The following is a 5,737-nucleotide window of genomic DNA, read 5'->3' as shown; positions in this document are numbered from 1 at the left end:
AATTATCTTCCACAAAATTTAAAAAACAAATTATACATCATACCACAATTGCAAAGTAATTATTTATTCCCACGCATCACATGGATCTGCAACTAGTTATCATAATATTAATGTTTTATTCAATAATTAGTTTTTTTAAAAGAAAAATATTCAATTATTAGTTTTTATGTAATAATATTATGCTATGCCTTATTTTGTTGTATTGGTTTATTTGTAGTAGATGCATAATGTCCTAGTAATAATATTGTAAAGAATAATCTATTTAACATGCATCTTTGAAAATGCCTAAGACATCAAAGAAGACAACAACTAATAGTGAGGCTAAAGTTATTAACATGAGACTGACAGATGAAGTTGATGGTTTTTTACTTAATGTCAAGGTAGAGGAACAAAACAATTGAAATAGACCTAATCAAACATATAAGTCATCACCATATGCAGATCTTGGGATATTCAATAATTTAACATAATATCAAAGTAAGAGGTCTTGACTTTGATTTTTATATCCTCCACTTTACCTCTAATTTAAAATCTTACATGTTAGGTCTCACTTATTAAAAAAATAGTATCACCCCATGCATGAGAAGAAGTGTTAAAAGCATGTAGTTAAATTATTAAATTTACCATATCTCAATAACTTAATCTCTTGGGACAATTTGTAATTTAACATAATCAACCATCTAAAGATTAAACTGGGTGAGAATTAAATGGAAAAATTAAGCTTCGAATCAACATAGACACCAGGCTTTATTGCGGTAATAATCACAATGCCATTGGAAGCATGTACTTTTTTGTGGCACCAAATATTAGCCCTTTATTCTGGGACACACCTTCAAAAGAAAAAAGAAAATAATAATGCGAAAGAAAAATAACTATTCCTTTTTTTTCTGATAAGAAAATAATTATTCGTTGATTGCTTACCTAGCCATAATACATGATACCTCACATCGTCTTTTATATATATATATATATACTCCTTAAAAAAAAAAAAAAACTATAAACCTATGAGAGGATATGCTAAGTTTATCAAAAAATAATATACTCAGAAAAAGAAGTTACAAAGCAGAGCATATGATGCTAAAGCCTTCGAGTGCTCTACGACATCAGTTATTCCATTCTCTTGAAATGCCACCATCCCCTTGTCATCTTTTATTGCAAATTGTGATTCGAATTCCTCTACCACAGTGGTAGAAATCTGCTATAAAAAGAGTATGTTTGGGAGGAGATAGTACTCAAGAGTCCACCAAGTTTTACAAGCTTTCACTTCAATTATATTCCATTTGTGTTAGAGTCTCCGGAAAAATGGCTTCAGTGAAGGCTGAAAAATCTGCTGGCACACAACTGTTTGGGCAGGTCAAGAAGGAGCCTGCCAAGTCTACTGATAATGCAGCCAAAGCTCCAGCATCCAAGTCGGGTGCAAAGAAGGCCGCACAAAAGCCTCAGGAACCTAAGAAGAAGGTACGCAATACATAGCATGACACATCTTAGTACATATGTTTCAAAGGGGAGTGTTTGTTACACACGTGTGTCCGTACACACAGGTCTAAAAACAATTAAAAATTTGCATTAAAGACAATTTCAAGTTAAAATCATGTTTTCTACTCGGGTTTTTAGTGTGTCCATAGTCCAGACATACTAACGTGCAACGAGTTTCTCTATTTTGAATTCCATGCTACATAACTACCATGTCCCCATGTTTTTAAATGTGCATCTGCTATGCGATCGTCAACAGAATTCTGTGAAATTTTATTAAGACATAGTAGGTTTGTATCGAAATTCATGCTCATTGCTTTGATGTGTTTGTTCTAATTGAAAATAATATGATTTTTTTGTATAGGGAAAAGGAGGCAAATCAGCATCTAAGCACTAATCAAAAGTGCTCAATGCTATGATGTCTGACAAAAGCAACTACAAGAAGATCAAAGTTAAATTTGTGTAATGCTCTTGTGGTTTGGTTAATTTGTGTAACCATAGAAAGTTGATATCTATGTAAGTCAGCTAGTTAGGATTGGCCTAATGTAATAACAACGATCTTCTTGGCATATGTACTTTTGTTTGTCAACAATGCTGCTTTTTTTAAATAGCATGATATATAGTTTGATCAACTGAATATTAAGTAATTAAATTACATACGTCTTACATTTTGATGTCTTATTTTATAGTCGAACCTGCTTTATTTAATGAATTTGATGTCCAATATATATATCACAATTAAGTGGGCAACATTTTCTTGGGCAAACTTCTAAATCATTTAGCTAAGGACAAAATTGCCCTTTGCCTTTTTTGGGCAAATTTTATAGCCTTATACCCCATTTCCCAAACTAATTAGATAAATGCCCATTTTTTAAAACTCAATTTATGATAAATCAAGTAAAAAAAAAAAAAAAACACTTTTGAGCCCTATAGTGGCGTTTTAAGGAGCCTATAGTGACGTTTTCAGGACTTATAGTGGCATTTTTTAACTCGACTTCAATAAAATCAAGTTACAGACAATTATTTTACCTATAACTCGATTTCATTGAGTTCAAGTTAAAAAAACGCCACCATAGGTTTTTAAAACGTCACTATAAGCTTCTTAAAACGCCAATGCAGGGCCTAACTCAATTTATCACAAATTAAATTTTAAAAAAGAGACATTTTTCTAATTAGTTTGAAAAATGGAGCATAAAGCTATATAATTTGCCCAAAAAGGGAAGGCAATTTTGTCCATTTAACTAATAACTGGCTTCATTTTTGTGTATCTCCAAAAAATAATAAAAATAAAAACACTTATTAAGCAATGACTTTTGCTATGATAGCGATCAGGGAAACTCTAGTCTATAAGGATATTTCGAACAAAAGCTCGTTGCCAAGGAAAACGTTAAAAGTGTGTCTCGTCTCGTCAAGCTGCCCTGCCAACGTTCCCTTCTGTTAAGTTTAGACTTCAAAACTCTCAGCTCTAACTTTTTTTTCTTCCAATAGCTCCCTCCTAGACAAATTCCACAGGATACGCTGTCGACAAATTGGTTTGCAATTCCATTTCTGGTCTCGTTCAATAACTATTGTTTGCATATAGTATATTTTGAATTTCTCCATCTCCAAACAAAAATAAAAGAAGTAGACAAAATATTTGAATAACTAATCTCTTGTCTCTCTTGTTACTATCAATTTTTTTGAAATTTCACAAAATAATCTCAACTTAAAATCAAAGCAAGAATTTAAAGCAAGGACTCTTTTGGCACATACTTTAAAAAGTATAAGGATTTTAATAAAACATTTTAAACCACAGAAACCATTTTAAAACATGAGTAAAAGATTGAGAACTACATGTGTAATTAAATCAAAAATTAAAAAATTGAAAAAAAACATATGACAAATTTCATAACTATTTGAATTGCAGTTTTATTTTTGTTGATATATATTAAAAATGATGTTAGTAGTAGTACTTTCAGTGAAGGTGATATTTGCATTAATCATAATCTATTACCTCAATAAATTGTAAAAAAGAAAAGAAAAAAAAAAAAAATCACATGTGCAATAGTTGAAGCTCTAATATTAATTGTTGTGATTTAAAGCTAGCAAAAATACATTTACATTAACAAGAAAATAAAATTTCGACACGAACAACAATATTTAAAATAGTTCGGCCAACTTAATGCCTACGTCCTCGAGCAACATCAACCAAAAATTTACTATCAACGATATAGATTACAAATTATATACTATATATAATAGCAGAAGCTTTTTCCTGCAATTAAGGAGGTGTTGCCATGTAGGAAAAAAGACCCCTTAAAATGCTACCACGTATACAACTTTTAAGTTAAACTAGCCACACGTTGCAACGCTTGGCCTTTTAAAACCCTGCCACGCTTGCAATTAAAAAATTATAAATTATATTGTTTTGTTAGGTTAACACACCATTTGATAGCATCTAAGTATAAAAGGAAAAATAACTAGTTAAAATACATTTAAAAGGCTTGCAATTCTCCCAAAAAAAAAAAAACGCATCATACAAAGAGAGTTCTTCGTTCCTTCGCCAGACTTAGAGCACCGCTGCAAGCAGAAAGAAAAATCTATAGGCATCAACACCATTAGGCTATATATCTGCCACCATCAGATCGTTGGAACCGGTTCCGGTATGTTTTTCTCCATTTTTCTAGATTTGGGTATGAAATAATTTTCAACTAATATCTTACCCTATTGTCTTCAATTATGTATGCTGTCAATTTAGAGATTTCGTTGAAATCAGGGAAACAGCCTAGAAGATCAAATTCAAACTGAATTGTTATTAGGAATTTTCTATTTCTGGGGTTTGTTTCAAATTCTAATTGAATTGTTATTAGGAATTTTCAATTTCTAGGTTTTGCTCCTTTGCTTTCAAGAATTTATTTTCAAATTTTGTTTTGTTTTGATTTTTTAATTCTTTTTTTGTAAGGTTGAATTTAATCAACCATTGTATTAACTTTATTCCGTGCCAAATTTGCTTGTAATTTAGCAATTAGTAACCTGTATTTAGGTGAAAATCATGTAAGGGAAGTGAGTGAGAGAGTGTGAAGAAATGCTCAAGATTGTGCAAGGATGCAGAGGCTCGCGGCAAGGACTCGCGGGTGACTCGCGACTGGCAAGCCACCAACTGCAGCACATGAGTGAAGTGTGCGAGAAGATTAACAGTCACACCAGCTAGAATACTACAGGACAAAAAGTCCAGTCTAGCCATTCTGTTATCTCGTGGCTTGAACTCGTGACTCAGTCAAGTCGCGAGGCCAAGCCGCTAGCCAGCCCTGTTTTGAAAAATCTGACTCTTCGCATTCCACTCTCACCCTAGTATAAATACCCCTTATACCCACGAAATGTAGAGAGCTTCTAGAAAGAATTTTGAGAGAGAAACCCTAGAGAAAAACAAGATTGATTCATCCACAATCATCACATAGAGACTCTTCAAATTCCTTTACTCGCATCCTCTCCATTGTTACATCCTTGAGAGGTTCTTACCCAAATCCTTTTCTCACCATACCCACATCTGTAAGAAGGCTATTCGGTGTTTTGGGAAGTAGTTAAGAAGGGACCAATGGTTATTGGTTGATGCTATGGAGGGCTTGGAGGGCTTAGGTTCGGCGTAACCTCATTGAAGCAAGAAGCTTGGAGGGCTTAGGAACCTGGGTAGATTAGGCTTGGAGGGTCTATTACTGTTCATGTATCCCAACTTCATTTTCTAGTGGATTATTGACCGCTTGGAGGGCAGCAGAGAGGTTTTACGCCGAGGGCTTTGGTTTCCTCTTCAATAACACATCATTGTGTTGTCCTTGTGTTTGCATCTCTCTTCTCTTAATCTTTGCCATTTAATTTCTACTATAGATGTGATTTTATTTGGTTTAGATTGTTTATCAATCCTGATATAAGCTTATAATCATTTTTCGCACTTACATTGTTTGATATAAAGCTTGAATTGGTATTTTGTATTTTGGGGATCTAAACGTTCATAGTGGTTTATACACTATTTGGACATTTTTTTTTTTTTTTTTTTTTTTCTTTTTTCTTTTTTAGTTATCTGGGCCATTAGAGAAGAAGAAGGATTATTAGATAAATTATACTGTTTCACAAATTTAAGACACCGTTTAATGTTTTTCATTATTAAAAACAATGAATGTTCAATATGTGTGTAAAACACCCTTGAACGTTTAGACCCCAAATTACAAAATAGCAATTCAAGCTTATTATCAAATAATTAATGTGCGGAACATGAACATAAGCCAAACAC

General features: G+C 32.7%; 1 long non-coding RNA gene across 1 annotated transcript; it reads left to right on the top strand.

Annotated features, from left to right (window-relative positions):
* The first annotated feature begins 1,075 nt into the window (after positions 1 to 1,075).
* LOC112024080 (uncharacterized) lies at positions 1,076 to 2,105 on the top strand. Its single transcript, XR_002884100.2, has 2 exons — positions 1,076 to 1,458; positions 1,838 to 2,105. It is a non-coding gene; the product is annotated as an uncharacterized LOC112024080 (long non-coding RNA).
* The last annotated feature ends 3,632 nt before the right edge of the window (positions 2,106 to 5,737 follow it).

The sequence above is a fragment of the Quercus suber genome, unplaced genomic scaffold, assembly GCF_002906115.3.
Source record: "Quercus suber isolate HL8 unplaced genomic scaffold, Cork oak 2.0 scaffold_150, whole genome shotgun sequence".
NCBI lineage: Eukaryota > Viridiplantae > Streptophyta > Magnoliopsida > Fagales > Fagaceae > Quercus > Quercus suber.
Note: the sequence above shows the minus strand (reverse complement) of the source record. Positions and strands in the feature narration are given on the sequence as shown.